The sequence below is a fragment of the Rhinolophus sinicus genome, linkage group LG04, assembly GCF_036562045.2.
Source record: "Rhinolophus sinicus isolate RSC01 linkage group LG04, ASM3656204v1, whole genome shotgun sequence".
In the NCBI taxonomy this organism is placed as follows: domain Eukaryota; kingdom Metazoa; phylum Chordata; class Mammalia; order Chiroptera; family Rhinolophidae; genus Rhinolophus; species Rhinolophus sinicus.
The window spans coordinates 183,411,162-183,434,411 of record NC_133754.1 but is presented as its reverse complement, the minus strand read 5'-3'; the positions used below and the strand labels follow the sequence as shown (position 1 = coordinate 183,434,411).

The 23,250-nt window shown below is 54.4% G+C and overlaps 2 long non-coding RNA genes across 8 annotated transcripts in view; one reads left to right on the top strand and one right to left on the bottom strand.

Moving 5' to 3' along the window:
• LOC109445926 (uncharacterized) overlaps positions 1–23,250 on the bottom strand; it is a 107,537-nt gene that overhangs the window by 24,025 nt on the left and 60,262 nt on the right. Inside the window, exon 1 of one of the 7 annotated variants that reach the window (XR_012495974.1) lies at positions 13,361–14,027. The exons of the other annotated variants lie outside the window; for them this stretch is intronic. This is a non-coding gene — a long non-coding RNA (uncharacterized LOC109445926). Of the gene's footprint in view, positions 1–13,360; positions 14,028–23,250 lie in introns of those variants that run through there. 7 annotated transcript variants of the gene reach the window in all.
• On the top strand, positions 10,311–13,277 carry LOC109445928 (uncharacterized). The gene is made up of 2 exons (XR_002137112.2): positions 10,311–11,007; positions 11,814–13,277. It is a non-coding gene; the product is annotated as an uncharacterized LOC109445928 (long non-coding RNA).

The window sequence follows — 23,250 nt, the reverse complement described above, 5'->3', positions numbered from 1 at the left end:
CAGAAGTTTCCAATGTTTCAGTGCCCACAGGGCTCCTAGGAGATGCCCCCAGATCTCACCATTCAGGGAAGCGTGGGCTCCACTTTCATTAGAGAGGATTTATCTTATTTTTAAAGGAGTTGAGGCCACTTGGCAATCAGAGCCCTCCTGGCTGGAGCAGAGAAGATCGGGAGGGACATTAATCAGGCGTCTAAGGACATGCAAATCAGGAGACGCTCAAGTGATTAGGTGAGGTGGGGCCTGGGGTCCGGCCTTTATCTCTAAGAAGAGAGAACCAGGGGGGAGATGGGTGGCTCAGCTGGTTAGAGCTCGAGCTTGATTCCCACATGGGCCAGCGAGCTGCGCCCTCCGAAACTAGAATGAAGTCAATGAGCTGCTGCCGCTCAGCTCCTGGGTAGCCGGATGGCTCAGTTGGTTGGAGCGCGTCCTCTCCACCACAAGGTTGCCGGTTCGATTCCCGCAAGGGATGGTGGACTGCGCCTCTGAACTAATAATGGCAATTAGACCTGGAGCTGAGTTGCGACCTCCACAACTAAGATTGAAAGGACAACAACTTGACTTGGAAAAGTCCTGGAAGTACACACTGTTTGTTCCCCAATAAAGTCCTGTTCCCCTTCCCCCAAAAAATAAAAAACAAGAAGAGAGAACCAGAGGCGTGGCTGGGGGCAGCAGCCAAGGGATTGCCATGGGGGCAGGGACAAGGGACTGTGAGTGAGTGAAGGACAACCACACAGGTGGCCTAAGGGCCTGATATTGTTGGAGTAGACGCGGTAGCCCTGCTTGCTTCTGCAGCTGTAGAGCGTGGGGCCTGTTTTGGCAGGACCCTCTGCCTGGCCTGGATAAGGCCCGTCTCCCTAATGATCAGAGAGTGGACAGGACCGGGGCCAGGAACGTGGTGCCAGCAATCTGGCAGTGTCTACACCGTGACAGACGTCCCCACCCCACGTGGACCCAGGGGTTCTAGTCCACAGACCTGACCTGACAACATAGACCAGTGAATGCACAAGAATGCCATCTTGGGGACGTGCACATTAATGAAAGACTGGAAAGAAACCGTGTCCATCCAACAAGGAGAATGTCCGAGCTGGTTATGGGATGTGTTTACGATGGATCTCCCTACCCCCCGAAAAACCATGACTTAGATGTGGGAAGAGGGCACAACATGCTGTTTAATGATGGGGAAAAAAGTAGGTTACAAATCACCAGGTAGTGAAGTAGTGAAGACCATCTTTGGACACACACACACACACACACACACTATATATATATATATATATATATATATATATATATATATATATATGAAAATATCTAAAAGGAAGGCTAGTCAAAGAAAGACCAGCAATAGTTACTATGGAGGGGGTAGATTCCAGGTTATTGTTACTTCTTTTCTATTTGGGTTTATGATAATGAGCAGATATTACTTTTATAATCAATAAAGCTATTTTTTATTCTTGTTTTAAGAAAACTGCTCTGTTGCTTGACCTCACATCTGCCCAACCCCTTTCATAGAAAATAAAATATCCCAGTGGATGTGACAGTGACACCTGCCAGCCTCCTCTGGGGGGTCAGGTCAGTGAGCCCCCTTTCTACCACCCAAGGAGCAAGTAGGCCAGGGACTGGGGTCACTGTCGGACACTCATGCTGCCACATGCCATCTTCGGAGGATGCAGAAGAAATGGGGTGCATGGCAATCGCCCTGTACAGGGTGTAGATACACGTCCTGTGTAAGTCAAAATCGCTTTTCCTCAACCCCCGGGGCCGGAGGCATTCAGGACTCAGAGTTGTTCCTTTCAGATGGTGCATGTGATATACATTAGGTAACACCCCAGCAAGGCCTAGAGGGCCCCCACAATCATACACATTAATATCCAGTAATGAAACGTACCCATGTTCACATCAAGGGGGATAGATAAAACTATAAATAGCTTCCCGTCAGCTGAGGTCACGTTTTGCCTGCAAATGAATCTGCCACCATCTCGCAAAAGAACTTTGACATTCGGACTTTTTATTCATTTCAGAATTCCAGTGAAGGGATGGGGGCCAAATCAGGACCGGGGCTCGGGCTTGTTGGTTTGGCTCTTCCTGCCCAGTTCCCCCAGCAGCAGGGCTGGCTTCATGGGCAAGCAGCCTGAACAGTTTCTCAGGGCCCCGGCTTGGTTTCATGTTGTCACCATCTTGAAATTCTTAATACATTTTGGACAAGGGGCTCCTAACTTCCTTTTGCATAGGATGCGGCAAATCATGTGGCTGGTCCTGCCAGCACCCAGAACAAGGGCCCGCTCAAGACAGTCGCTCAGTGAGTGCTTGTCGAATGAATGAATGAATGAATGAATGAATGTAATGTCATCCCTGTCCCACCCTGCTTTGCCCCTCCCTGTTTGCCACCAGTGTGGGGAACTAACTCTCATCAGGGTCCTGAATGGCCCACTCACTGGACAGCGTGACATCCATGCAGATTCTTGGGGTGCCCAGACCTTCATTCTAAATCTCAGGGGGCATTTGAATTTCTAACTTGCACCCCAAGTGATTCAAACACCCAAGACATTGAGAACCAATCGTGTGGTTGCTTTGAGGGCAGGCTTGCTCTCTCTGCCTCCTTCTCTAGCTGTGTGATCTTAGGCAGGTTGCCAAACCTCTCTGAAATGGGCAAGGGGTCAACTCCTATCCTTAAGTCCTTCCAGGCTAATTGCCTGGGAATAAGCGCCTTCCTGCCCGTTATCAGGGGGCTCCCTGGGGGCAGACAGTCTTGTCTTGTCCCCTGAGCACCCTAGGACGCAGCCTGTGGGGACCAGGCATATGGGGGGTTCAGGAAAGAATTCCTAGTGTACAGAGGGGAAAGGAGGATGACCCCCAACCTCACAGTGCTGCATGAGGGTGAGAGAGGGCGGGCAGAGGGCTTCGCCAGCATTGGCTGGACACACAGTAGGTGCCACATAAATGGAGCTATCGTTATTGGTCTCACACCCTGCTCTGGAGGCTGTGGCAGCCGGTGAGCCCTGCTAGGGGCTGGAGGCTTGCAGGCTGGAGGCGGCTGCAGGAGGAGAGGAAGGCAGGGGCCAGGAGGATGGAGTCCAGGCACGTCCTGATACCAATTAAGGCAGCGCTGGCACAGGGGGGCCTTGGACGGCATTTATCAGCCTGCCGGGGAGGGGCTGGCAAGCTGTCCTCCGGCTGACGGATTAGACAGCGGACAATTAGGTTTCAGGCTCTCTCTCTCTCTCTCTCTCTCTCTCTCTCTCTCTCTCTCTCACACACACACACACACACACACACACACACACACGCACATCCCTTTCTCCATCAGTCTGCAAGGCCCATTGACAGAGCCCAGCTGGGTCTCTGCCCAGCCCCCAGTGGTAGGGACAAAACAGACACAGAGCCCCGAGGAGGTAAAGAATGCCCCTCAAAGAGAATAACTAGGCCCCCACCCCCAGCGCTACACACATGAGGACCACGGCTCAAGACCCCACAGTCTGTACACCAAGCATCGCTTCCAACTGGATCAGGAGTGGGGGAATTCTCGAGAAACCAATATATAGGAGATGACAGCAATGTTGGTGCTTCTTAAGGCTGAGTGGGGGATGAACTGGACTCGCCCAGGCACCCCCTTCCTTCCAAAGAAATACCTCTCCCCATCCATAATTGGAGCCTTTGATCCATGGGTCCCAAAGGAAGGAATGTGTGAGCAAGGACAGGAACTGTGAAGGACTCTGCAATCCCAGAGGAAAAATCTTCAGGATTCTAAAATGTTCTATACTGCAGACACTCTGGGATGAGTCAGGAACACAAGAAGGGATAGCTGACCCGAATCCTTTGGGAAAGGCAGAATGGCCGGAACCCTGGGGCAGCTCCCACCCACAGCTGCTGCCGTCTGTCCTGGTCTAATGCCCACCTCTCCCCCGGGTCTTGGATGCTGTGGCCGCTGGTGGAAGGACCCTCCCAATAAGACTGTCTCAGGCACCTGAAACTCGACAGGCTCTAACCTGAGCTCATTAACGTTCTTGGGCTCTCCACACCAGCAAATGGTATTGTTGTCACCCCAAAGCCCAGTCTAGAAATCTGGGTTCAGTTTCACCTCTCTACCAGCCTCACCCTCCACGGTTGTAATAATCAAACGCCTCCCTTAACCTCCTGGCCAGCTCTCAACTCCACCTCTTCTTCGTCCCATGGCCGCCATCTCTCGCCTGGATACTCCACGGGCCCCCAGTCTTTGGTCCTTCCTCCTCCAGTCGGCCCCAGCCAAGGAGTGTCACCTAGAATGCCCTTTAGTCACACAGCTTCCCGCTTCACGACGCCTCCTCAGTGCCCACCACCCTCAGGAGCAGATGCCAGCCTGGGCCCCCCACAACCCTGCTGTGCTGGTTCATCCACTCTGTACCCTCTGTGATGCTCTGGTTTATTTATTTGGTTACTCAGTTGCTGTTTGTTGTCCTGCCTTCTCCCATTGAAATGTAATTCTGGGGGGCCGGGCGGGCGTAGGGACCAGTTCTCTTTTGTCCACCCTCTCAGCACCTGTCACCTGGCAGGGACTCTAGGCATCTGTGGGGTGAGTGGGGACAGGAGATCCATCCTCTGGCTTCTGTCCACCCACACGGGCCACACCCAACTCCTGGCTGTTTCCTGAAGACCACACTGGCCTCACTGTCCGTCCCTGTGCCTAGAATGCCCCTGGCTTATCATACCTCTCTTCAGCCACCAGCGCCCGCTCCCACTTCCAGCCTCAGCTTAGATGTCACTTTTTCCTGAGGGCTCCTAACTCCAGCTGGAGCAATCTCTTCCCCTGGGGTGATCACAGTCCTGAGGGCCACTGAGTCCAGGGGCCAGTTCACTCACCTGCTTCTCCCATGCCATGTGCACTTCCTGGGGGCTGTCTCATTCAGTGCGTGACACACAGTAGGTGCTCAATAAATGTTTGTCTCACACATGAATGAAGCTGGAACACCTCCTCTCTCCCTAGCAAAGCCCCTGCTGTCCTCTGGTCCGGTCCGCCCTCTGCCTGGGGCTCTGAGAGCTCTGGGGCCAGAGTGGACAATGACCAGGCACCAGGCTGAATGACACGGACAGAAAGTGCTCTGGGGATGGCCTGTCACTGGGGACTCTGCCCTGCAAAGGGGGCAAAGCCTTCTGAGATGATGGGCTTTGAAGGGCAGGATGACAGTTTGGGGAGAAAACAGAGAGAATATTACCTTTATCAGTGAAAAGTTACATGCTGGACACCGTGCTGGGCTTGTTCACAGGTTCGCTTGTTCATTTCTGGTTATAACCTTTTAAATAAATAGTTTTACCACCATTCTTCAGATGAAGGTAGCTGAAGAGACCTACCTAAAGCCACTTGCCCAAGATCTCACAGCTACACAGTGTGGCTGGTTCCAGGGGCAATGTCCTCGCTACATCTAGGGCACCAGGGACCACTGTGTCACCATCCAGCATGCCACCCTATACCGTGCCAGTGTCTGGGGGGAGGTAACTCTGTGAGCAAAGGCATGGGGGCTGGGTGAACCTGGTGAGTAGTGGCAGAAAATACCTCAGAAGGCTGTGAGGACTAACTCCCCACCCCAGAAGTCAGCAGTGAAAGCCTGAGGGGAAGTAGGTAAGGTCAGTCACTTGTCCTCTCTATACCTCAGTTTCCTTGTCTGTAAAATGGGGACATAATGGCACCTATGTCATACTGAGGATAAATATCTCTAAAAGGCTTAGAACAGTACCTGGCACAGAGCAAGCACTCTGTAAACAGTTTCAAATCAATAAATGGGGAACATGACGGGTTCGAGTCCAGACAGAGAGGCTGAGTAGCCCCCAGGGTGTCTCTGGATGGCCAGGCTCAGTGGGTCCTGGGCCAGTAGGAGGCATGAGGCGATATGCTGGGGTGGGGTTGCGGTCATGGCTTTGCTTTCACCAGCCAGATCCTTGGGGAGCCTTGGGATTGCCCAGTGGGGTCACCAGACCTGAGGGCAGTGGGCAGCTTCCCTGTCCTGGTCTTTGGAGGCTGAGCTGCAGGGAAGCTGCACGGACCCCTTCTGGATCCAGGCTGGAAGATGGAATAACTGTCCTTCTCTTCTTCACCCAAATGGGCACGTGTGCACAGAGGCTCCTGGTCAGACCCCAAGGAAACAAGAGGAGGTGAGACGGTCCCCTGAGCATGGGTTAGGCAGGCAGGGAAAGGGGGTGAGCCCACCGTCAGGAGCCACCACTATTAAAGTATAAGGTCATGAAGATACCCTAAAGCAGAGGGGTGGTCCCAGTTCTTGAATAGGTATCACAAGGCTGGTTATTTTTCAGTTCTAACTCCATCACTTGCTCACTCACTCACTCAACAAACATATAAGGGGCACCTACAAAGCGCCAGGCCTGCCCTGGTTATAAGGTAAAAGCTGAGCACACAGACTCAGTATGTGTGCACAGGGGACTGACAGTCAGGTGACACATGGAACAGGCTCATTGTCACTGACACTGAGGGAGAAGTTCAGGGTGCTGCAGAAATGGACTGGCCCCTGAACTCACACCCGGAGGTCAGGGCAGCCTGCCCTGGGGTGGTCACGTTTAACCGCGACAGGGATATCTGTTAGCTCAGCAAACACATGGCACCTCTCTCAGCCTTCGTTTGCTCATCTGTAAAATGGTTACTCATCACAGCTAGTGCACCAAACCTGCTTGGGGAACCTCAGGGAGTCAATCAGATCTAAGCAGAGGAACTTGGTCCGTTAAGAAATCGCTACCAATTTACTCTGTTCATTTCTCAAGGGGGGAAGGGCATTGTTAAGGCCCTGGGGGTCTGTGATCTATACCCAGGACCTCATCAGACCAAGGTCAAAGGCAGAATTCGCGGCTGTCGGATCCCGAGAGGCCTGTGGCCAAGCCACCTGGCCCTCTGTGGGTCCCGTGTTCCAGGGCCACCTCCTCCCACTGCCGCCTGACTTTGCCCACAGGCAGGCAGGTCCCTCTCCCTCTCTGAAGGGAGGAATCACAGCCAGGAAGGCCAGAGTTCTGCAGTGCCCAAAAGTCCTCTCTTGGACCAGGGGTGTCATTCTTGCTCGCTCATTCCCCCATACACACCACCAACCCTAAATATGGAGCCTCCACAAAGCATCTTATTAAGAAATTGGTCAATCTCCTGCTAATTAAAATAAATTCTATGCCATATTAAAGGCCAATTAATTTTCAGGGCTGCCAGGGAAACATGGCCTGGAAAATGTGCACCCCGGCGCACCCCCCACCCCTCAGAAAACAGCAGCCATGCAACGAGCTGCTTCCAGCCAGGAAGAGAGGAAGGGAGGGCTGGCAGTGACCAGGCTGGCAGGCGAGGCTTCCCGTTCCTAGGGGACCCTGCTCACTCAGCCCAGGAGCTCCCGACCCCATCACTCCCCCAGGACAAAGACCAGATCTCCCAGGCAAACCCCACAACCAAAGTCAAGCCCCTTCTCCAAAAAGGGTGTCCTTAATTTGTGAAAAATTTGGTGTTCCAGAAGGCTTGTGATCACCAGGCCCTGCCCCCTTGGGTTATCTCACTGAGCCCCACAGCAGCCCTTGGAGGGAGGTGCCATTGTCCCCATTTTGCGTATGAGCAAGCTGAGGCCCAGGGCCACCAAGTCCTTCTCCTGAGGTCACGGCTTCTAGGGGCAAAGCAGGATGTATGCTGGTCCCCTCTGATTTTATCCAGATAAACCTGCAGCAGTTCCTTTTGCAACACTGAGGATTTTTTTCATAACATAAAAAAGGGCAGGGGAATTGCCATGTCTGGATAAAGACAAATTTCATTGGCTACATTTGTTCAAGGTGAGGCTTACCTGCTCCCTAATCATAAGAAAGCTCCTGTTCCAATAAAACGCACCTAAGCTATCAAAAAAAAGAAAAAGAAAGGTCCTGTTTACTGAGAGTTTGGTATGTGCCAAGAGTCCTGCTAGGCCCTGTACAGTTGTCATCTCACTGAATCCTCACTAGTGCATGAGGCTCAGAGAGGTTAGGTAACATTCCCAAGGTCACACAGCCTGCCCACGTCTTAGCTATGGCAATCTCTTGTCTTTAATGTCCAAGTTTTTCCATTTCCTCAAGGTCAAAGCTAAGGTCTGTGGGTCTTCTCCTCTCCTGGCAGGGCAGCAAGCTACAGAAAAGAACACTGGATTCACTGTTGACCTTGGACAGAGGCCCCTTTCCCTCTCTGGGCCTCAACTTTCTCATCTGCCAAACGGGAGGGGCTGAACAGACCCCTGCACCCTGTTCAACTTGAGCATCCTACAGGGGCCCTTGGTTTGGGGCAGGTGGCTGGGAGCAGAACATCCGGTGAGACAGCAGCATAGCTGTTTTTCTGCCAGGACAGGGAGACCTGGCTGCCTCGAAGTGAGTGGCAGGAAGAGGCCTAGTGGCCAGGCAGGGGCACAGTGAGAGCAGTGGGGACAAGGGCCCAGCCAGGCTGGCCACAGAGCAGCCCCTGGCTGCCCTCGTACTGCAGGCAGCTCACAGGGCAGTGAGAGGGGTGCCCTCCTCTCTGATCCCAGCAGTTCCTGTAGGACCTGGGAACCTGTTGCCCACCTTCCCCCGGCTCTCCATTCCCCACCCAATCCTGGAGATCAGTTGCTCTGCCCAGGCCAGGTGTAGAAGGCAGTGGAGGTTTGCAGGAGAGGGGCTGAGAAGGCAGGTTATGGGGGGGAGCAGACTTTCTATGGGGCCACCATGCCACCCCTCACCCAGAGCTCTAACTTGAAGGCCCCAGCATTTCACAGAAGCTTTTCCCATGGGAAACATCAGAGAGGCACTGAGGTGTCCTGTTTCTCCTTGATAAGGAAGGAGCACAGAAGCGGGGAGTGGCTTGCTCTCCTCTGGTGTGTGCGCTCACTGCTTGGGGATGGATGGCTCCAATCATTCAATCCACTCTAAGGAGCACCCACTGTGTGACACTGGGCACCGAGGACGAGAAAATGAATGAGCCATGGCCCTCACTTGTGCCTAAGTCACACCGACGTAGGAGGATCAGACGGGAGGGAAATGTGGATACCACACTGGGACAGCTGCCATTTGGTTGTGTGTGCACAGAGCTCTGGATGCAGAGGATGCTGAGCAACCTGCCCAAGGTCACGCTTGGCTGAGGTGGGTTCGCAGAGCCCAGTCTCAGGGCCCCCAAGATGCCCTCTCTTCTCCTGATGTCTTGTGCACACATAGGTAGTTGTTTTGTTAGTGTCTTTTTCAGAATGTGAGGCCCCTGGAGGGAGGGATCCTGGGCACCTAATGTAAGGTTTGGATCAAGACGAGTGCTCAATAAACACTGGATGAATAGAAGGGGAAGGAAGTTAGGGAGGGAGGGAGTAAGGAAATGAGTAGAGTGATGAATGAATGAATGGGTAGAAGTATGGAGAGAATGGGAGGGAGAAAGGATAAGTGGGTGGATGGATGGATGCATGGATGGATGGATGCATGGATGGAAGAAAGGTTGGGTGGGTGGGTGGACAGATGGATGGATGAAAGAAAGAAAGATAGAATGGGTAAATGGAGTGAGTGATGGGTGACTGCCCTCTTCACCAGGGGGCATCCAGTGACTCAGGCATGGAGGGTGAGAGGATGGACTCGGACACATGAGCAGGCGATTCACCTCATGGCCCCTCCCCTCCCCCCTCTCCCATCCCCAGCATTTTCATTAGGACACATCTGCTGCACCTTGGCCCCTGCCGGGGAAGATACAGACGCCTCCGCTGGCTTTATTAAGGACCTATTAACCCAACGTCTGTCAGGCCTGGGTTATAGAAGCAGCTCTGGGTAGGACTAACAACCCTGCTGCTAGAGACCTTGGTTGAGCCCCAGAGGGGCTCCAGCGGGGAGGGCCGGTAACCTAAGGTTACAGGGAGGGCTTTAGCGCTGCTCAGACCTGCCTGGTTTAATCTCAGTTCCTCTGCTAATTGGCTGTGTGGCCTTGGGCAACTCACTTCCCCTCTCTGAGTCAGCTTCCTCACTTATAAAATGGAGTTAAAATGTGCTTGTTTGAGGATTCACTGAGCTAATGCCTTACATCAAACAGCAGAGCGAGCACTTGCTGTAAACATCCGAGGAATCTCTGGGAGCCAGGCAGGGCGAAGCTCTCCCATGGGTTAGCCACCTGATTCTGTGGGACAGCAGGTGCTGTGACCATCCTGAATTTATGGATGAGGAAACTGAGCATCACAGGGAGATTAAGTGCTTGGCCAAAGCCACAGGGCCAGGAAGTGACAAGGCCAGAATTCAAATGTAGGCAGTGGACGTCACAACTAGGCCATTTTGTGCATGGCTACTGAGTGGGAACAAAGCCTGGGGCGGGTGGGTAGGGCGGGTGGGGGCGCCTCTTCCCCCAGTGCCTGGAGGTGACCGCACAGCAGAGCACAGGGGAAGCTGGGACAATCACGGAGATTTACGGCTTCCAGTGCCCATTAACTGCACCATCTGGATGCCACACGTCCACTAGGGACCCCGACCCTTCGGTATAAATGGCAGGGAGGGATAAAGTGGGTGGGAGAACTGTCGTGAGCGGCTGGGTTGACTGCAGGGATTGTGTGGGGCCCGCCTGGCTCTCCTTGAGCCCCCAACTACTCTTGAGGGTGTCTCCCACCTGAGAGCTGGGTTCCCCCCCAAGTCTCAGGAGAGTCCAGAATGCCTGAACCCCAGGGTGCAAATGCAGAGAGAAGGCTGTGGTCAGATTAACAAAAAAAGGTCAGAGGATGAGCAGGGAGGGTGTGTGTGGGGTGGTGACAGTAATACAAACAACATGATAGTTGCTCTAGGGACGGGCGTGAGGATCCAGCACGTGATGGCCTTCAGGCCTTTGCCGTGTGAGCCCCAGCGAGGAACTTCACTTGTCTGAGGCTGTGTCCTCCCATCTGTGGCATTGGGATAGCCATGGTACTTAGCGCTTAGGATTGTTCTGAAGGCTGAATTAGACAAGGAAATGCACTGGCCTCAGTGTAGTGCCTGGCAGTCAGTTCACCATTAGTGGTTGTGGCCCTTATTGCCCGATTTGCCAGATGGAAAGACTGAGACGCAAAGAAGGTAAGTGACTTGCCTCAGGTTGTACAATAGGTGGGGGGCAGAGTCTGTGCCAAAGAGGGACCTGCCAGGCCCAGATGGGGCACAACCAGGTCCAGTCTCGAGGCCCTAAGGCGGTAATCCTGGATCACACCAGGCAGAGTGTTAAACCTCCTCCAGCTCCAATAATGGTTACCAACTTCTGAGAACATACTCTGCGCCAGGCGCCGCCGTGCTAAGAGCTTTTATGCATCACTTCACGGAAGCATCACAACTTGGGAGGTGGGCATGGTACTGTCCTATCATCCAGATGCGCAAACTTTGGTGGGGCCGAGCAGGGCTCAGCACCAGCACTGGGTCTGAAGCCCGTGTCTCAGCACATGCTACGCCCTCTGGACAGAGGTGAGGGCTTGTGTTTATTGTAACAACTGTTCCCAGCTCCCTCCTCCCCTCGAAGGAGAAGGACAAATACAATGCCATGTCAGCCATAGGGACCAGAAGTCTTCCTGGTCTTCTAGACATCAGACAAGCCTCCCCTTGAGAGCTGGGGTGCCTCTTTCACATGTTGCAAGGGGAGGGAAGAGAAAGGAAGGCGCATCACTCAAGCCCCTCCCTCTCTCTTTAGCTCTGTAGAGGCTGAGTGGCCAGAGCCCTTCAGCCTGCACAAGGCCACACTGGGGACCAGGCTTGGTGGTTGAGGAGGGTTAGTTTTCAATCAGTACTCCCCCTTCCTTTCGCACACACTCCCTACATTCCCATCTGGTCAGCCTGAATGCTCAAAGTCTACGTCTGCCAGTACAAATAACAAAAGCATCTCGTTTCCATTCTAGAAAACCCGAGACCCAGCTGCTCTGCTTGCCTTCTCTTTCCGCCAGTGTGGTCAGGGCAGGAGAAGGGGAAACGGCAGCTGTCCTGCCCACGGGAGAGAGGTCCCTAGGTCCTCTCTGGGGCCCATACCCCAGGGAGGAGCCTGGTGAGCCTGATGGACACCCCACCGCCTGCCCGGAGCAATGCCAGATGGGGTGGCTCTGGCTCATGGCCTGTGCCCCAGTCTGCAGGCCCCTTGACCTGTCCTGCAGGGACTTCCTGGCCTGTCCATCTGAGGTGACCCTTCCCCACAGAAGCCCAAACCTCTGACCCTTATTAAAAACAAAACAAGCAAAATCTGGAGAAAAAAAGTCCTCCACAAACAGCTTCAGAGATGATCGTGTCCCCCCACAACACACACCAACACGCGTATCTCAGACATTCAAGGCTTCAGCCAGGCTTCCACATAAACAAGCTATTGAAGGGTGAGTTGTTTATGATCAACATTTAGGCTTCCCTCAACTTTTTCTGGAGGGATGGACTGTTTCATAGTTTTCTGGTGAGCAGGAAGCAGAGAGGGAGGCTGGGGTTTGGCAGGATTTCATTTTTCCCTCCTGCTCTGAGCTGGTTAGAATTTGGGGAAGGGGATAAGAGAAAGGGATCAGGAAACACGGGAGGGGGGTAGTCCCCCCAATCCCCTGGGGAGGTCAGGCTCAGAGAAGGCTGCAGGTCAGCCCTGGGCCTGGTTAAACTGTTTCAGGTCGGGCCTGCGGGAGGGTAAGGCCAGGCGCCCTAATCCCCTCGGCGTCCGGGGTCCAGCGCCCGGCGCTCAGAAAACATGTGGGACCGCTGGCTGATGAGCCCCAGCCCCCTCGGCTCCCCGCCTTCAACGCCTGGGAACCAGTGAATCCGCCAGGAACAAAGGCGGGGCTGCTTTCCAAAGGCAAACAACCAACAGTTTTGCTTTTTTTTTTCCACCCAAGCGGGCGGTCGGACAGGTTTGGGGTCCTGGCGGCGCCTGGTCTGTGGCGGGTGCCCCACGACGCCCGCGCGGGGCAGACCCCGGGCGCATGTGCAGGCGGGGCGCAGGAGGCCGGGGCCGCCCGCGCAGCCTCGCTCTGGCCAGTCTCCTTGGCAACGGGCTCGCGGGGGAGGGGCCGGGCGGCGCGGGCCGCGGCGGCAGCTATTTCTGCCGCTTCCTGTTCCTCGCGGCCACGTCGCCATGGCAACCATGTTACTCACAGCGGCCGCTTCCCGGCACGGCTGGCGCGCGTGACCCCGGCTGCTCGCGTACCCTAGTCTCTCACTCGCCGTGCTCCCCCTTACCCACGGGTCCTTTTCCTCTAGCACCCCGGCCCCACCCAGCGCGCCCCGGTGTCCCGTCCTTCCCCCCATCTCCGCCCCGCGCTGCCGCCAGTTCCCGTGGCCAGGGAAGGAGATTGATGGGGGACGCTTATTAAAAAACATTGTAACCGTTTCCGTTTTTATTACGTTGACAAGGGAGCGTTATTTATTGTTATTGTTTGCCGAGCGGGCCGCGCCGGAGCGCGGCGGCCTCCGGGGGGCTCACCTTTCGGGCGGTCTTGGGGAAGTCGCGAGTGGGAGCGGAAGGCCGGGCTCCGCAAGGACGGGGGGCCGGGGCGGCGAGGGGGCGCCGGCAGACCCGGCACCCTGGGATCCTTCCTCGCAGCCCGCCGGCCGACCCCCTCGGAGGGGCGTGTTTGCGCGGGGAGAGACTGCAGATGCCGATGTCTCGTGTTGCAGGAGAAAGGCAACAAAAAATAAAAAAGGAACAGATGACTTCATTCTCGGGAAGGCTCTGTCCTACGTGGACCAATTTCCTGGGGACTGTGGTGGAACAGCCCTGCTGCCTTTGGAAGCACTTAAAACTAAACCAGATAAAGACCAGAACATTCTCAGCCTTGTCTGGACCAGGCAAGGGCAGGCTGGTTGGTGGCGCGTGAGCCCTGGGTGCTCAGGGATGAGGGTCAAATTCCTCCTTCCCCGCTGAGGCTTGGCTTCCAGCAACCTCCCCATTTAGACTCCAATACCCTGAGAGGCTGGGCAACTGCCCCAAGGTCACACAGCCAGTTTTTATCCTTCAGGATCAAAACCAGCAGAGGCTGGTGAGCAAAAGCCAGTGGCTGGGCTAGGAGCCTTGGAAGAGAGTCAGGCTCAGCTGGAGGCCTGTCCAGGGGAGATTAACTCGGCAAGTCTAAGCTGGCCTGGGTTCTGCTAACCCCACCGAGCCTCAGCTGCGGGGTTTGTGGGAGGTGTGTCTACTGGGATCAGATGGGCCTGAAGGATGCCCCGCCCAAGCCCCTGCTGGGATGTTAATCTCATCTGCTAATTAAAATTTGCAATACTGTCCCTAATTCAACTCCCCACTCTTGAAAATTATTAGCTGAAATGCCAACGATCCTGCTCAGGACAGAGAAGCCAGAGGAAAAAGGCCTCTGGAGTTCACACTGTAAAAGATTTTTAAAAACATGTTTATACTTTTAAAAAAACACTCCCAGTGACACAGACCAGGTTTTGGAAACTGAACTTTCAGAGCCCGCCTCGGCCTGTTTTGTATGGGTTGTTTCTCCCCTTTCTAAGGGCACAAGGCTTGGGATTTGGTCACTGAGGCTTCTCCCAGTCTTTTGGCCTTAGATGATAACAGAGCTTTCCAGCCCCAGAATCGTCCTTCCAGACTTTCTGGAGTCTAAGTGGACAGGCCAGTTCCTGGCTAAGCCCTCTGGGTTTGGGGCATCACAGCAAGATAGTTATCTTCTGCTCCATTGCCAGCACCCATCAGCTCTCAAGTGCGGAGCCCTCCCTGAATGCATGAACCAAACAAAAGTCCGGGCCCCAAGAAAAAGAGAGTGCCCCTCCCCCGCAGTCCTCCCTAGCACTTTGCTGGTCACCTCTGTAATATGGGAAGGCAGAGAAAAGCGGTGGGGGGCAGTGGCGCCTTCCACTCCTCTCTCACCAGCACTCACCCCATGGGCTGGCCTTCCAAGCAAAACATCTCTGGCAGCAGGTTTAAGGAGTTTAGCTGATGAGAGAGTCGTGCCCCTGGCCAGTGTTTGAAGATTACCAAGATGACAAATGACACCCAGTATCACAGAACTCCAGAGCTGGGAGGACTTGGAGATTACCCACACCAACCATTCCCGCTTTCCCATTATACAGATGGGCAAACTGAGGCCCAGAGAGACAGAGAGAGAGAGGAAGAGACCTGCCTGAGATCTGTCACTGGTTAGTGGCAGCACCTAGACCAGAACCTAGGTACCTTACCTCCCATTCAGGAGCTCATTGCGCACTCTGATTCTTCTGTGGAATTATCTGAATGAACAGAAGTTCAGGAGCTGGGGAGATGGAGATAACAATGGTGAGGCAGGAGGCACTGAATTCAGACTGCCTGGGTTCAAATCCTCACTTCTAAGGGAAAACTTGGACAAACAAATCCTCTCCAAGCCTCTGTATTGTCTTCTGTATTCACTGGAGATAATAATAGTACCTGCCCTAAGCTTGTCTTAAGGCATAAAGAAGATAGTGCGGGAAAACCAACTGGAAGAACACCTGGTATGTACAAGTACTTAACTAATGTTGGCAATGATGCTGATGCTGCTGGTGTGCTGGTGGTTGTAGTGTGTTGAATGGCACCCCCCCTCCAAGAAAAAAAGTTCACGTTCTAATCCCTGGAACCTGTGAATGTGATCTTATTTGGAGAAAGGGTCTCTGTCGATGTAATTACGGTAAGGATATTGACATGAGATCACCCTAGATTACTCAGGTGGGGACTCAGTGCCATCACAAGTGTCCTTATAGGAGACAGAAGAGAAGACAGGAACACAGAAGAGGTCATGTGCACATGGAGATAGAGATGGGAGTGACGCAACCACAAGCCAAGGGCACAGAACACCTGGGGCTGCAGAAACTGGAAGAGGCAAGAAAGGATTCTTCTGCTCATCTTGGGAGGGAACACAACCCTGCTGACACCTTGACTTTGGCCTTCTGGCCTCCAGCACTCAGAATAATCTTGTCTTAAGCCACCAGGTTTATGGTCATTTGTTATGTAGCCACAGGAAATTGATACAGTGGCAAATCTGGCTTTGCCGCTGGAGTGATGGTAATGATGGTTGGTGACAGTGGTGGTGACAATGGTCATGATAATGGAGGTGATAGTGATGCTTGTAATGTCTGTATGAGTTTCCCGAGGCTGCCGAACAAATCACCAGCAAATTGGGAGGCCAAAATAGGGTGCCAGCAGGGCGCGCTCCCTCTGAAACCTCCAGGGAAGGAACCGTTGCAGGCCTGTCTCCTGGCTTCTGGTAGCTCAGGTGTCCCCTGTCGAGGTAGCACTCCGATCCTCCATGCACGTCATCTCCCCTCTGTGTCTGTCTCTGTGTCTACATTTCCTTTTTTGATAAGGACGCCAGTCCTATTGGATTAGGGCTCATCCTAATAACCTCGTTTTAACTGGATTAGCTCCGAAAGACCCTGTATCTCCGAATAAGGCCTCATTCTCAGGTACTGGACATTAGGGTGTCAACATATCTTCTCGGGGGCACGATTCACCCCGTAACAGTGGTAATGATGGAGATGATGGTAATAGGCTTCAGCCTTGGACCCCCAAACTCTGTAGGAGCTCCTTAGGGAGCAGTGGTCAGTTTACAACGCTTTCTGGAGGTCAGGGACCTGTTCTCTGCAGTGAAGGGCTGGGTCGGAGTATCCAGCTACAGGAGCAGAGAAATGAAAAAGGCGGTCCCAGGACTCCATTCCCAAGTTAGTCCCATGGGAAGATCCAGACACCCTTCTGGAAGCGCTGCCATTTGCCAGGTGTGAGGCCTTAAGCAAACCGTTTAACCTCTTTGCCTTGGGTCGGATCTGATTGCAAGGACTTGCTCAGCTCCAGGATGCTGAGAGTCTGGGATTCCCTGTGTGCTGAAGTAGGAGCCCAGCCACCTCAGGCCAGGGAAGAGTGTGGCAGGGCGAGTGGGCAGAGGAAGGAGGGGACAGGTATGCGTGTGAGCGGCTACCTCCAGTTCCCTGTGCGCATGCGTCCTCCCTCTTATGTGCTAGCACTGCTATTTTTATACACAGTTAAGTCAGTGCTGTCTCCTGGCCCCTCCCAGCTGCCAGAAGCCTCCCTGAGGGCAGGGACCATGTTTGCTCATCTGTGAGGCCCCTCAGAGCCTGGCCCGGCCCTCCGCACGTGCGGATTGAGCATGGACTGTTTTAAAGAACATCAACTCCCTCTCTTCTCTTTCCATCTGGGCACAATGGCGGGGATGGCCACCTGTTTCTGAACGTGATATTTCTCCGCCAGACCCTGGGCCCCTCAGGGAAGACGTGCCACAAACTGGGTAGAATAGCAGAGTCAGCTTGACCTCGCCTTTCTTCTGGAGTCTGAAGCGTAGGCAGACTGAGCCCTGACCCCAGAAAGCCCACTGGTCTCTGGCAGAAAACAGGCAGGGTCAGGCCACTGTTTTTTTTCTTATTAGACACAATTACATTAACTCCCTCCTCACCCTATCTTTTTCCAGCTCTCACAGAGCAAGACTGATAATAATAATAACATAATTCATTCGTTTGTCCAGTCATGGCTATCAGGGGGCATGAGCTCTTCCAGGCACTGTCCCATGTATCAGGGGACAGTGGACTCACATTCTAGGGAAGAGAGAGACAAAGAACAAAGAAACCGGCAATACCAGGATCCAGGGCACAAGACAAGTTACAGAGGAAACGAAAACGGGGAGGGCCTAGGCTGGAGAACGCCAGGGTTGGAGTTTGGAGAGGGAGGTCACTCAGGTGAGGAGGTGACAATGGACTGAGACTTGGGTGAAATGAGGGAGTGAGCCCTGTGGAGGGCTAGGAGGAGAGGTTCAGGGCACGGGAGCAGCAAGTGCGAAGTCCTGAGGTGCCCTAAGGAGAGGGGGCAGTGCATGCAGGTCTTGTCAAAGTCTCAGGTTTTTTCTGGGTGTTCCTGAAACCAATAGAGTGGGGAGGACAAAAGACAGCCAAGGGCCAGTTTGTGTGTTTAAAGGATCTCTGTTTCCTGAGTGGAGCACAGACTGAAGAGGCTGGAGGAAAGCTGAGAGAACAGTTAGGAGCTGATGGAGTCCAGGCAAGAGATGGTGGTGGCCTGAGGACAGCAGCCGTGGGGGAGGGACAAATGGCTGGATTTAGGGTGTGTTTTAAGTAGAGCCATCAGGATTTGCCAAAGGATCGCATGTGGGTGTGGAGGAAAGAAAAAAAACGTCAAGGATGACCGTAGTGTCTTGAGTGGTGGGAGGTACCATTTCCTGAGCTGAAGAAAGACTACAGGAGAAGTCGGGTGGGGTGGGCGCTCAAGAGCTGGCATTCGGACACATTATGTCCAGAAAGCCTATTTGATACTCACATATCATGCACTTAGAGCTATCAGATACTGTCGTTTAATCCACCCTATGGTAGATTATACACCTATGTCAATATAACCACCCTAAGAGGTAGGTGCTATTTTTATCCCCATTTTACACATGAGAAAACCGAGGCCTGGAGAGGAAACTGGCCTACAGGTTAGAGCTGATGAGGATACAAACCCATGTATCCTCACGGATTCTAATTCCGAAGCTCATCCTCTTGTTCAATCATTCATTCATTCATTCATTCATTCATTCATTCATTCAGTGCTGTATGCACTGCATGCCAAGCCTTGCTCTGAGCACATCGAGCTAATCGCTGTGCAGGCGCCTGGAAGGTGTGCCAGCAAGCCAGACCAGGCCTAACCACAGGAAGCTGACTTTCTAAGGAGGCAGGCAGGTGACAAGCAAAGAGAAGCACAATGCAAGATGCTCACAGACTGTGAAAGGGCAGTGGGAAGAGTGGCAGTAAGAGGGGACATGTGCTGTACAGTGCGTGGGGCTGCCTCGGAGGGGGGATACCTCTCAGAGGCAGCCCAGCCGAGAGAGAGGAATGGCGTTCCCAGCAGACAGAACAGGAAATGCAGAGTGTCTCTTGGTGGCACAGTGGGGAGGGGAGAGGGCTGGATGGTGGCACCAGGACTAGGCCAGGGGGCCGGAGCGCCCCCAGAAACCAGCCACAAAGAGGGGCCAGAGGCAAGTGAAGTGGGGAAACAAACCAAAGCAGGCAGTGAGGGGCCCTCACCTCACAAGGTGAGCAGCCCTGGAGCTCCGTGAAGGACATCAGACCATGACCGCCAAACCTGAAACATGCAAGTACAGGCTTTGACCCAGTGGAAACCAGGAGACGGATGGCCCAGGCCCAAATAAGGTGAGGAACCCCCAAGTTCTTCCCTCTTCCTCTACTGTAAGTATCAGCACTTAAACCCAGGGCTGACTCCACGGCTGGGCCCTAAAGCACCAGGCTGTTCCACCCCAGGCTGCGCTGCCTGTGGCCTCCAAGGAGACCCAGGGCACAGCGGCATCTGCCCTCTGGCACCACTGAATCCTATCATCCAGAAATAGCCCTGCTGAGCCCTGTGAGCCATTCATTCACTCCCTAACGCACGCAGTCAACAATTATTAGTCAATCCTCAACGCACCCTACTCTGTGTTGGGGAGCAGCATGGAATGAGACCAAGTCCTGTGCATCAAGAAGCTAAAGATCAGGGCGAGCCCGGTGGCTCAGGCAGTTAGAGCTCCAAGCGCCTAACTCCAAAGGCTGCCGGTTCGATTCCCACATGGGCCAGTGGGCTCTCAACCACAAGGTTGCCAGTTCAACTCCTCGATTCCCACAAGGGATGGTGGGCTGTGCCCCCTGCAACTAGAAAAGGGCAACTGGCCCTGGAGCTGAGCTGCGCCCTCCACAACTAAGATTGAAACGACAACAACTTGACTTGGAAAAAAGGCCTGGAAGTACACTCTGTTCCCCAATAAAGTCCTGTTCCCCTTCCCCAATAAAATCTTAAAAAAAAAAAAAAAAAAAAAGAAGCTAAAGATCATAAATGTAAAGTCAGGTAGAGAGGTACAGGTGTGATGGGGAGGAAGGAGGTGTGGCCGGCCAGAGAAAGATGGGTTTCCTGGTCTGAGCTGGAATGGTAACTCCGAGTTTGGGGACCAAGCCCTGTTGGATGCTCTTTGGGTCCCCCTGGCGCACCCTCTCCCTGGCTCATGGAGATGTGGGGGCTCCCATAGCCACGGGCAGGCTTCTTGTGAAGAGAGAGCGTTGCTCCCAGGCTCCAGAACCTTTGTTCCCCTACCCTCTCCTCCCCACGCTGCTGGGCCCTCCCTCTGAGTCCTCACCCCTCCTTTTCTTGGTTAGCTGCCAATCTGGGGCAAAGCCAGGCCTGCAAGCAGAGCAACCTCTGAATGCCCAGGGGCCTATGTCAGAGCTGGGGAGGAGCTCACAGCACAGCCCCCTGCCGTGGGGTGCAGGCTCAGCTCCTTTAGGCCTCACCCCTTTACCTCCCCTCACCCCATCTTCTGCCTGGGCATACTAAGTGTTGGGGGAAACAGGGTCCCTGAGACCCAGGCCTCAGAGACTGAATACTTCATGTGGGCTGGAGGGCAGAGAGTCGGGCTGAATATTGGGAAGGGAAGGGAAGGGAAGGGAAAGGAAGGGGAAAAGAAAACATTGCCCAGCAGATAAAGCAAAAAATTTACCCGCAGCCACTTCCGTTTAAACCCTCGACACTCACTGAGCTAAACGTATCCCTGGATGATCTCAGGGCAGCCTCACACCCATGAGGGATGAACTATCACTTGCCCCATTTTATGGAGGAAGAAACTGAGGCTCCATGGGTCCAATGAGTTACTTAGGTGGGAGAACCAGGACTCCAGCACAGGGCCAATGACATTAAGCCGGTGTTGGCAGAATGGCAGAGAAATTGGGAGTCAGGTGAACAGCTGTAATGGCAGCAGCTCCGTCAGGCTCCCACACGCGGGGTGGGCCAGGTGCCTTACATGGAGGGCCCCACTGGGTCCTCACAACAATCCTGAGGGTGGGCCGCTACATTAGCCCCATGTTATAGGTGAAGAAACCAAGGCCCCAGGAAAGGGGTGAGTTACTCCCAAAGTTGCAAAGTAGTGAGAGGGTAAGATATTTGAGCCTAGGTCTCTTGGATGGGAAGGCCCAGGCTCCCATGTACCTGGGAAAACAGGAGGGATGAGTTAGGGGCACGGGGTCTTGAGAACTCTGGCCCCTCAGGCTCTCTGCACAGGCCTCCCTGTGTCCACGTGGCGAGCATGGAGGGTTGGGCACCTCCGAGGGCTCCCCAGTGGCCAGCCCAGCTATTGCCTTCTCACATCACGTCACTGTTACAATCCGTGCTGCCCCAGGACCCAACCCCGCTGCCCTCAGGGCTGCCCTCCACTGCTGGGTCTCTGCAGTATGGTGACCACGGGGAGGGCACTCTGGGGAGTCCAGCCTTTCAGAAGCTTTGGCCTGGTCAGGGGTATCCTTTACCCCACAACCTCAGAAAATGCAGCTGCCAAGCTGCTGGAGTCTACGGAGCCCAGGACCCCAGCCCAGCATCGGCTGAGGCAGGAGGTGCCTCCAGGGGTGGGGACAGAGGGAAGGGCCATGGGGTCTCCTCCCACTGCCTCCTCCTGGGGCCAGTCCTCACCCTCATCGCTGCTGCAGAGCCAATGGGCAGGGGTCTGTGTGTGTGACTTTGCATGTCACTGTCCGTGTGTGTCTCCACGCGTATTTGTGTGTGTGCATGTGCGTGTTTGTGTGTTGAGGTGGGCAGAAACAGCAGGATGGGAGAGGGAGGGAGGGAGGAAGGCAGATACAGACAGAACAGAGGGCTGGGGTGACAGACAGAGACAGCCATGGCAATACACAGAGAGGAGAAAGCTTGAAATACAGCTGGGGAGAGAGGAACTCAGAGAGGGGGAGACCAGCGAGGGGCCAGCCAGCAGCAGAATCATAAAAGCAGAGCCCTGAAGAGCTGGATGTGGGGAGAAAAGGGAAAAGAGAACGGAGGGAGGAGGTGGGAGCCAAACCCGGAATACAGCTGGGGGCCCTGAGAGTGGGGGATGGGGGCTGAGCCTGGGGGTCTTTGATGGGGACATGGACAAAGCCATGCCTTCTCCACAGTAACATCCTGAGTCAGCCCTGCAGAAAAGTCTGGGGCTAGGTGGGAGGCAAAAGCGGGTCACCCAGCCCCCGTCTGGCCCCCAATGCCCTGGGGAGAAGACTGGCATGAGGATACCAGCCTGGAAGGGCGTGGTGGGATCTTCTAGGGTCTCATTTTGAGCCCTTGAGCCCCCAAACCCCTCTTCTCCCTGTATCAGCCTGGGCTGTGTGACCTTGGACAGGGACTTTGCCTCTCTGGGCCTCCAGCCCCATGAAAGGAGAGCTGAGCTTAGTGTGGGAGGACGCCAGGGGGGTTGCAGAGTCAGACCCAGACAGGCCTGGGTGCCACTCGGGCTGGCGAGTGTCTGTGTCCAGGGTGCTTGTCTTCTAGAGCCGCGTACCTTCTCTGTTGTGAGGGATGGTCAAATAGGGTCTGCTGAGAAACGTGTAAGCGGTAAAGAGCTAGGGACAATAGGTTGCTTATTTTAAATGGTCATTCTCAAAGGTAAAGTCAGATTTATACAAAACTGAAGGGGAAGGAAAGTGCACTGAGAACCCGCTAAGGGACCCAGACCATTTGGGTGGGGAGACTGTGGCCTGGATCTACGGGCTGGGCTGCCCCAGGAGCAGCAAGTCTGTCCTGGGGACTCCCGCCTGGGCAGCAGGGGTCCCCCTGGGGCCAGGCTGGACCCTAGGGAGTCCTGGAAAGGCATGGGCATGCAGTGGGACCCCCTGAAGGCTAAACTTGCAGACAGGATCTCCAGGAACCCCCAAGCCTCAGAGTCTCTAACCATCCCCCCATCCTGTGGCCCAGGAGGAGGCTGCCAAGGGCAGAAGGAAATAGGGACAGGGAAGGAGGCTGGGGTCTGGTTCTAACTGTGAAGATTTTTTTCCATTCTGTAAAGGTAAGGAGGAGGGATGTGGGGAGAGGAGAGAAGAGGGGGAGGTGGAAAGGAAGGAAGGAAAGAGAGGGATCAGGAAAGGGAGGCAGGGAAGGAGAGGAACAAACGGAGAGGGTTTGAAACCTGTGAGAAGCAGCCCAAGGAAAAGAGTAAATGAGAGAAGGGAGGGAAGAGCTGCGAGAGGCTGCGGGAGCCCACCGTGCAGCAGGCAGGCGCTCCAGAGACAAAGGCCCGAAGGCCCAGGGAGGGGGAAGGAGGGGGGGGAGCTGAGAGGGGGAGGTGGCAGGGAGGAGGAGGGAGAGGAAAGCTCGGCAGCCTGGACGCTGCCTGGGCTCCAAACCCGGCCAGCAGAGACCCTGCCCCCAGCCAGCTGAGGCTCTGACCCTCGGGAGAGGGAGCATGCTCCAAACTTAAGAGGGAGAAAGTCTGCCAGCTGCCCTTGGGGCTGTCACAACAGATAAAACCTCATCCAGGCTTCACCAAGAGCGCCCCTGCACACTAACGCACAGCAGCAAGCTAAAAATACTGGCTTGAGAATGGAGGAGGG